General features: G+C 39.7%; 1 non-coding gene across 1 annotated transcript; it reads left to right on the forward strand.

Moving 5' to 3' along the window:
• Positions 1 to 234: 234 nt before the first annotated feature.
• TRNAL-CAA (transfer RNA leucine (anticodon CAA)) lies at positions 235 to 350 on the forward strand. The gene is made up of 2 exons: positions 235 to 272; positions 305 to 350. It is a non-coding gene; the product is annotated as a tRNA-Leu (tRNA).
• Positions 351 to 10,475: the final 10,125 nt, after the last annotated feature.

Raw genomic sequence — 10,475 nt, forward strand, 5'->3', positions numbered from 1 at the left:
CTTCCTTCCTTGTACGATTTTTAAATTTCCTAGAAAAGCTTATCGTACTAAAGAGAATCACATCTCGCGCAGCTGACTAAGCAGAACGCGTGACAGTTTGATCTAAGAGCATTTTCAAAAGGTCATAGAAACACGGGTGCAATATATAGTAAAGACAATTCACGTTGACAAATCAACGACGAAGAAATGTTCTCGTGTTTATAGAGGGGCAAGTTTAGCTAACGCATACATCTTGTCAGGGTGGCCGAGCGGTCTAAGGCGCCAGACTCAAGGTCTAATACCTTTCGCGTGCAGCGAATGTGAATTCTGGTCCACGAATGTGGGCGTGGGTTCGAATCCCACTCCTGACAGATACTTTTGAACATCGTGTTAATATTTGACAAGCTTTTGCACATATTTCCGAAAATATAATTGTTTTCAGTTTACAATTTTCATCTTTTTACGAGCTTCCGAAGTCTACATAAATAATAGCAACAACACTCGTTTTATATCGTAGTTCTACAGCGCACGACCCTGGTGTTGAAAACAACAAACTTATTAAGTACAGACGTCCTCGAAGCTTGCCTAGGTCACAGCACTCTAATAATTTGCTAGATGTTTTGTGGTGTAGTGAACTATTATTTCTAGATTAGAGATTTGAATTTTTCAATAGTAGACTTTTTTTTTTTAAATTTAAATAGCAATCTTATATATACAGAGATCAGTGGACACATTTTTCCACTTTTATAAAGAGTTGAAGTACATTTCATGATCAATTTATTACATAAAAGGGGGGGGAACGGCAAGATCAAACTTTGCTAGTGTTGCTGCTAATTACTGAAGCAGATGGTGACACTTTTTCCCTACTTAGTTTGTTTCATTCATTTCACAATTAGTGAAAATATCAAGTGTACTATTCTCCCTATAAGTGATGTTTTAGGGCTGTAAGCAGGTCAGCTGCTTCCAGACCTTAACTCTCTCTCATCACCCCCCCCCCCCCCCACCCCCCCCCCCCCCCACCCCCCCCCCCCCCCACCCCCCCCCCCCCCCACCCCCCCCCCCCCCCACCCCCCCCCCCCCCCACCCCCCCCCCCCCCCACCCCCCCCCCCCCCCACCCCCCCCCCCCCCCACCCCCCCCCCCCCCCACCCCCCCCCCCCCCCACCCCCCCCCCCCCCCACCCCCCCCCCCCCCCACCCCCCCCCCCCCCCACCCCCCCCCCCCCCCACCCCCCCCCCCCCCCACCCCCCCCCCCCCCCACCCCCCCCCCCCCCCACCCCCCCCCCCCCCCACCCCCCCCCCCCCCCACCCCCCCCCCCCCCCACCCCCCCCCCCCCCCACCCCCCCCCCCCCCCACCCCCCCCCCCCCCCACCCCCCCCCCCCCCCACCCCCCCCCCCCCCCACCCCCCCCCCCCCCCACCCCCCCCCCCCCCCACCCCCCCCCCCCCCCACCCCCCCCCCCCCCCACCCCCCCCCCCCCCCACAATGGTCTAAGAGTTGGATTGTTGGCTGAGTGGTTAGCATATTCGCTCTCCAGCCAAAAGGCTGCAGATTCAAATCCCACATGGATGTTTGTGATTGTTAAAATACTAGTAGTGGTTGTTGGCAGTAGTAGTGTAGGTGTAGTTGCGGTTCGTTGTAGTTAGTGGAGACAGAGAGCTGTAGAGTAGGTGCTCTCCCTTAATAAATCCTTAGACTCCCTGGAGCTGGCACGTAATAATAATAATATAAAGCACTTGATTAAAGGCCACAGATATGAGGGTTCTGTGAAAAATTAGGGGAGTGAACCGATGGCCCCAGTGGCAGAATCATTAAAAATGAAAGCACCTTGGCATTATTACCATTCAAGAATGTGTAAGCAGAGCTAATAATCTCAGGTGGTGTGGTCACTTAAATAGAATGGGTGAGGAAAGGTTAGCAAAAGAATAGAATGACATATACCACAGTAAACTTTTAAAAAAAAAAAAAAGTTATTTACTGTGGCATACATGTCATTCTATAGTTATGGATATCCCACAGGTTTCACTATATGAAAAAGGTTAGCAAAACAGGTGTGTGGTGGCAGGTAAGACCCAGAAGAAGATCAAGGTCTAGGTGAATTGATTCAGTCAGTAATACTGTAGAAGAATGAAATGTTAGATACAGTGTTAATAGACTAATCTGGGGGAAAATTGATAGATTATTAATAATGTAAACTTAATCATGGTAATGCTGTTATATTAGCCCTGAACATCTGTTGAGAATACATATCAGGAAATTGATGATGATATATATGCAACAATTCACTTATGCTTTAAACAGTCTTAGAAGTAATAAATTGTTTTTCAGAATCTTCATTATTGAAGTCATCTTTCTTCAGAGACATCAGTGTTTAACACAGCAGTTAAATTGAATTATAAACTAATATTATCAGCAAAAATTAGAAAACATTCTAAAGTTCCACTTTCCTGATTGCTATATGACCCTTGAACTTCAACTTCCTATATATATATATATATTTAAGAAAACTTCAATATTTCTAGCCAGATCAGTTTCTTCAAGCATAATCTACCAATATATTGGATCTCATTACACCAAAGTGCCTGAACTACATTTACTAACATATCATTCAAGAAATATATGTAGAAAGTGCTTACTAGACAAATGTATACTTTCATCAATCACCAGTCGTGAAAGTAAGGGGAAGGCTGTATTTCAGTAGAATTTCCAGCACAGTATTTATAGATAAGCTTATTTCTTTAAAAAAAACTCAAGTTAGTGTTCACTAACTGCTTTCCACACCAGTCAAATTTGCCATGGGAGGTTTTTTTGCTATATCAGGTTTGCTTTTTCTTCACCCCCTTTCCCCCCTTGCTTTGAACAACAGGAATATACAGACTAGTTTTATTAGATAAAGCAGAAGCATGTTGAAAAACTTCACACTGTCATTGAAGATTTGACCAAATCATCATAATGTTTAGCATCCTAAGCACAGTACAGTTGCTTACATTACAGATGGGGGAGATGAAACCATTCCACCTAAGCTGATTCTTTACTGGGTGGTATACATATACAAATATGTAAATACTTTGTTTTAGCAGGCAGATTTATGATACACAAACTAGTGTACATCACTGTATATATATATATACAATATATATATATACAGGTATCCTTCGCTTAACGCGGTTAATTAATCACTCGATGTTACCACATATATCAAAATCTCGTTAATCAAATCTAATAATCAATGGTAAAAATTATAATTCATCCATGATCGATTACTGTATTAATAATTCGTTTTATATGGTACTTTTTTAGATAAAAAGTGAATGCAAAGTAAATGTTTAATAAATACTTGTATCTACATTATTTACTGCAATTTTTTTTATCAAAAGAAGTTATCAAGAGTCATTTGAACAGTTTTAGTTTTTTTCTCATTGTTGGCATAGATCGAAAGATGACATAGCGGCGACGTGTTTCCAGTTGCTGAGTGGCGCGAATCGAAGAAGTTTATTATTATTATTCCTGATACCTCCAAGGAGTCTGAAGACTCATCACGGGAGGACACCTACAACTGTCTCAACCACTACACCGAGCCTCTACTACGAATCAACGCCATCTACCGCCCACCACCACTACAACTAGTATTTTTTTTTGTCTGTAAATTGCGTGTCTTCTGAAGGGCCGATTTGTCTGTATGCGGGGTGAAAAACCCGAGTTTCCGGGAGAAAAAACCATGCTATCCCCCATATGAGATCGGCTAACTCACCTTCGATTGAAATCGTCCAGATAAAGATTCCTCCCGTCGCGACGAGAATCGAACTTAGGCCTATTCCAATCGAAGGGCGAAATATACCATCGTTCTTCCAATTGCGCTATGGAGGCATGTTTAGCACGAGATGGCAGCTGTGTTTCGAGTTTTGGCCATCGGTCTGGTTCTAACCGATGAGAAAGCAGCAAAGGATTCCCTTTGAAGGTAAATTGTGTTAAAAGCAGCGACGCGAAAAGTTCATAAGCCCAGAAGAAACAAGGGGCTTATTCGGCACGAGCATGTGATTCCACGTGGCGGCAGATCACCGTACAGAGGGACAATCCATAACAAAGAACAGATGGAAGGATCGAGAAATCGTCTAACAAAGTGGTAACGTACAAATCTTCATTTTATGTATTATCTATTAGTGACGAATGTGTAAAATGGACAGATATTAGAAAAGAAGATAGTGAGATTTTAGAGACAGTTTCCTATGTTATGTTGATTGAATTGGACTGGTAGTCTACGTTCATAAATTGTCTAAAGCCAAGTTGATGTGTGTGGGCCATTAGTAGCAATAATCTAGTTTGATATCGAGAGCCATGTTTGTGATTTAGATGAATCATGAGTGTGTATAAATAACTTGCCTGTTTGATTACCATTGCTTTGCTTTACTTGTAATTTAGTACTGATCTTGATTAGCTTTGAATATATGTGCTGTTCAAATTGTAAAGTTCTTAGATAATTAATAAAATGCTTTCCCATGTATACCTGAGTTTGTCTGAGTAAGAGATTGAAGTTTACCATTCACGAAAATATCGAACATATGCTTAGTGGGAAAAGGGGAAATTTAAGATTTTCAAGGCCATGACTGTATACTGAGAACTCTGAAATTTTCTTACCTACTTAAACTAGATAAAGTATTACTTGATTTCTGGGAAAGTTTCTCTGGATAAGAATTTCTATCCTCGAGCTCTGACTGGCGCAGCATAAACAAATAAATTATGTCAGAACTCAAAACGGGAAACGGCCCCAGAAGGTCAGCTTAGAAGTTATATCTCAGTCAGTGGCGCACTCTGTATTTAATCTTGGAGGGGGCCGAGCGCTCAGGATTTAACCTCTGGGGGGGGAACCGAGTTGAGTAGACGTTTTGCGAATACACACTACACATCGCATACGACCTATAACTGAGCATCTGCAGTGATCGCTAATTCATAAGTAGCACACAACATAAATAAAAAAAATGAATTTTAATTAGGAAAAGATTTTTGGAAATTTTTCTAGTGTTTTTTTCCTTTTCTTTGGGGGTTGTCCGGGCCCCTTGCCCCCCCCCCCCCCATCTGGGTGCACCACTGATCTCAGTAGGCACAAAGGAGAACAATAGAGGTGAATTATTGGCGAAAACGACTACGTAACAAATCCAACATTTTTCATAGCCGAATATAGAAACTACAAGAGTTTCGTGCCGAATATATAGAAACTAAAAGTTTCGGCGGTTGCAAGCATAAGCAGCCTTATGGACAAATCGTAGTAAAGGTGGAGTAAGCTCCAGATCACTTTCCTTAGTATTTTACATAATGTAAAGCACATCTCCTAGCGGACATGTGTGATAAAAATAAGCCTTTGGCTCTCTATTTCAGTAATACATGATGGTTTATTTATTTTCAGTTACAATCTAGAAATTATTGAACAAAGAATAATAATAATAAAAAAAAAACTAAACCATTCTATACTGACGTTGGAGGTCGCGGTATCTCTCAGATGCAATTTACTATCAAATATTGCAAACCTTTAACCTTTACATAACGTGTTAAACCAAACTGACAGCAAAAAACAGTGCGGAATATCACTCGTAACATGAATGCACAGCTACTCATGACCTCCAAGCTATACACTGAATTGTTAAGAATATTTATATTAAACATTTTGCATGTATCTGTCAGATCAGCTGCGAGCTCCGCAAGGTAAAAAGCACGTTAAACAAAATTCTTGCCGCGTATATCAAGGGATTGCCGCAATTAATTTTGCCGCGTTAAGCAAGGGATACCTGTATATATATATATATAGAAAGTTTTTTTACCTTGGGTGTACTATACGTTAAAGATACCAAGAAATTTTTATAAACTTGGTTTTAATCCTTTTTTCCCAAGTAAGCAAGCAAATAAGCTAAGTTTGTACCTGAAGTATTTTCAAGTCCGAGGTAACTCGTGGTAAAGGTGGCATAAGCTCTAATCACTTGCCTGAGTATCCCATAATACAAAGCACATCTCACCCAAGGTAAAAAAAACTTTCTACATCCTTCTCTCATACTGAGATTTTTATTTAATAAAGTTTAAGCACCTTGTGGCAACTTGCACAGGTAAATATAAGTTCTGTATTACTTCAACCTTGGTATCACTACCTCTGGGTCTGGCTTCCACTGACGAGACCTCAATAAAGGTGGAAACCGGGTCTGGATAGTGACCCTTCCCATAATACACAGCATTATACATGTCTGTAAGGAAATGTGCTTTGTATTATGGGATACTTAGGCAAGTGATCAGAGTTTATGCCACCTTTACCACGAGTTGCCTCAGACTTGAAAATATTTCAGGCACAAACTTAGCTTATTTGCTGCTTGGGAAAAAAGGATTAAAGCCAAGTTTATGAAATTTCGTGGTATCTTTGACATATATATATATATATATATATATATATATATGAGAGAGAGAAAGTCTGGAAGCAGCTGACCTGCTTACAGCCCTAAGACATCACTTATAGGGAGAATAGTACACTTGATCTTTTCACTAATTGTGAAATGAATGAAACAAACTAAGTAGGGAAAAAGTGTCACCATCTACTTCAGTAATTAGCAGCAACACTAGCAAAGTTTGGTCTTGCTGCCCTCCCCCCCACCTTTTATGTAATAAATTGATCATGAAATGTACTTCAACTCTTTATAAAAGTGGAAAAATGTGTCCACTGATCTCTGTATATATAAGATTGCTATTTGAATAAAAAAAAAGTTATTGAAAAATTCAAATCTCTAATCTAGAAATAACAGTTCACTACACCACAAAACATCTAGCAAGTTGCTCCTTCAGAAATATAAATAGGTGGAAATCAAAATGAGGTTTATACAACTTTCGAAACTTTTACTTTGTAGTGCCACAACTACTTGTGCATGGTTCTTAATAGACAATGCTCCTTGCTATCAGAAAATGTAGTTTCATGCACCCAAATTTGTTGAGGTTCAGAAAGTTTTTCAAGACTGGAGGCAGATTCCAGGAAGAGCCTCTCATTTTTGTATTTGCTGCAGGGCAATGGAGTGGCCTTCTTCTAGGGTATCCATGAAGCTTGACAAGCTGCTTTATCTAATAAAATGTCTTAAACATTCCTGTATGTTCAAAGCAAGGAAAAGGGGGGGGAGAGGAAACCTGATGTAGCAAAATAAAAGAAGCAAGCTTTACCTCACTGCCAATTATCTGGAGTACCTTTAATGCAAGAATGGAAAGTAAAGAATGTTATATATATAATTCTTAAAATTGGAAGGCTAAAAACAAAACTGTAATGCCTGTTGTTTGCATCAAATGATCAAAAACAAGTAACCCAATATTTTTGAATGTGCCAAGGCTGTAGGTGAATTAAGTTCTCATCTTCTTTCTTAATAACATTAGTGAAAGAATATTGAGTATGATGCCAAAGTTTAATGACAAAACTTTTTTTATATATAAATGAGTTCTTAAGATGAAGTAAGAATAGGACCAACTGTTTTGACAAATGAATGCAAAGCATTGTTTATACCATTGAAGGAGATCAGAGAACTCTCCTTTGCTCAGTATAAAGACAACTCTAGGCAGTCAACTTACTATAACAAACTTATAATAGTTTGTTCTTGCTTAGTTTAAAAGCTCTTATAAAGGTGCCATACATTTTAATCTGAATTCAAACCTAGGTTTTTCCAACCAAAAGTTGCAGTTAGCCCTAATTGCTTTTAACATATTTCTATGGGGCTTTTTTTCCCCAAACCTTTTCAGCAGTTTGTTAGAATCGTGTTTGTTATGGTGTTCATTTGCTGTATGGTGAAATAAAACTAAACATTGTTATCACTATCATACTTGATTTTATTATTATCAACAAACGTCCATGAAGTCAAGACAAGAGACTCATCGTAGGAGGTCCCACCCTCACATGCACAGCTCATCATACCTTGATTTAAATGCATTTACTATCCCTGCACTTGCCACACTCTCAGACAATGCATTCCAGTCACCCATCACTCTCCGTACAAAAAATCTCACTCCCACCTTATACAGCTTTCAGGGATGGTCTCTCGTTCTCCCCATCTCCAGATATTCTATGAAAAATATCCACATTATTCTGGTAATTGCTCCTTACCAACTTATGTGTCTTGATCATATCTTCCCTCTTCTTTCTATCCACTAGGCTCTGTAATTTGCATTTTCTCAATCTGTTCTCATATTCCAGAAACCATCTTAGTCAATCATCTCTGGGCTCCCCTCTGACATCTTAACATCCTTTTGAAAACCTACTGACTAAATCTGTGCACAGTAATCCATATGTAGCCTGGCCCTAGTCTTGTACAATGGAATCAAAACATCCTTCTACATGTCAGTGTTCTCTGCATCATTCCCATAATCTGCTGTGTCATCCTCACAATTTTAGCAAAATGTCCACAAAATTTCAAGTATCACTATAACTGACAAATCCTTCACCTCCTCCGAAATATCCCCACCAATCCTTTACTCTGCATACCAAATTTTAAAACCTTACACTTTGTAACATTAAACTGACATCTGCACACACTTGCCCATTCAGACAGTCTGTTTAGGTCCTCTTGCAAAGCTACATCTGCTCTACTTCTCATAACTTCTCTCCCAACTTTGCATCATCTGCAAACAACTGTATATGACTATTTATACAGCCCTTTCCAATGTAATTTACAGACAAATTAAACAACAATGGCACCAAAAACAGACCCCTGGGACATGCCATCAGTGACTTTCCTCTTCTGGGATATCATTCTTCCTATACATACACTACCTATCAGACAGACAATCTATAATCCCATCTGTTCCAATTTAACTACTAGTTTATCATGTGGTAATCTATTGAAAGCTTTTGCAAAATCTAAATATACTACTGTATATGCATCCTCTTGTCCAATGTATTTGTCACCTTGTTATAATAAGTAAGCAGACTGCTAAAACACGATCTTCCTTTAGCAAAGCCATGCTGTTCATTGAAGGGAATTCTACTGCTGTCCATCCAATCCTGAATCCTTGTCCTCACTAGCTTCTCCAACACGACCACAACTCCAGACAAGTAGATTGGCCTGCAATTTGAAGCCTTAGTCTTAGCACCTCCTTCATGAAGCAGAACAATTTTGCCATCTTTCCATTCTTTTGGGACCTGGTCTAATCTAGGACTCATGTTCAAAATGCACATTAAAGGTGCTGTTAACTCCCTGGAACATTCCCTCATGACGTGGTGATATACCATCAAGTCCCATAGCCTTGTTGACAAAGTTTACTCAGTTCCTCATATATCTCCTGCTCACTTGCCATCAGTGGTTCTTCCCCCATTCCCAGTGCCCTCAAGCTCTGCATTATGTTACAATCACAAGAATGGAATACTTTAATGAACTGCTCATATAACACCTCTATTATATCCTCAATGTTTATCATTCTTCCTTCTACTGGCCATATATCAAAAAAAAAAAAAAAAAAAAAAAAAAACTCCCTAGGATTTCTTTTAGCATCATTTGCTATGCTGCTCATACTGCAATTCTGCTACCCTTACTAAGTGAGTCACCTTCCTTGCTCTTTTTACTCCTCGCGTAGCTGATTATTTCCACTTATCTTGTGTCACCTCTACAATGCTTTTTCCTTCCCCTCACCCCTTCAGTTCTCTTTTACAACTAATCTCCTGACCGTTGGAATACACTCAAGTCACTCTCTACCAGATAAACCTTGAGTAGAGACCAAGCAGCATTGATTTGGGACCTGGTCTAATCTAAGACTCATAAGATTCCTTCCTGTGCAATTCCTCATTCCATGATATCATTGCAAGCTGCCTTCTAAATTTTTCATAATCACCAACCTTGCAGTTCCACATATAACTTTCTCACAAAAGTCCTGATATGGCTGACCACCACCCAAGTGATCACTTCATGGTCACTTTCACCATGAAGTGATCATGGTGGCTGATGAAATAAACAAATCTAAGACCTTCACAATCCACATGTGGCCTCTTAAATGCTGCTTAAGGTAGTTATTCCTTAAAAACTCAAGAAATTCATTCTCTGTGGTTCCTGATGCTCTTCATTTCAGTCTATTACTGTAATTGAACTCACCCATAAAGATTACTCTTTTCTTATTAGCCAGGCCAATTTGTCTAAACATTTCCTTCTTGCTGCCTTCCACATTACTAGGTCTATAGCAACTCCCTACTAAACATTTCATTCTGTCCACCTCCACACCATGCTGCTTCAAAACCTCTGTAAGTATTTGTTTCTTGTATCTCCACCCTAGATGGGCACAATTTCTCCCTTTTGCTGTATTTTTTTTTTCTTCATAGGTTGTATCCCCAACAATTTGCATTCTTTAAACTTCAAATTTCTTCTTCCTAACATAGATTTTAGGCCAAGTGGCCTGTTCCTGTCTTATGCCATTTCTTTCTTGGTCTTCCGATTCTTCTTTTTTCACTTAATTTTGTATCTGTATAACATTTTTGGTAGTCTGCTGTTGTCCATTCGATTTAA

The sequence above is a fragment of the Typopeltis vanoorti genome, chromosome 8 (assembly GCF_054136105.1).
Source record: "Typopeltis vanoorti isolate ZY-2024b chromosome 8, IOZ_Tvanoo_1.0, whole genome shotgun sequence".
In the NCBI taxonomy this organism is placed as follows: domain Eukaryota; kingdom Metazoa; phylum Arthropoda; class Arachnida; order Uropygi; family Thelyphonidae; genus Typopeltis; species Typopeltis vanoorti.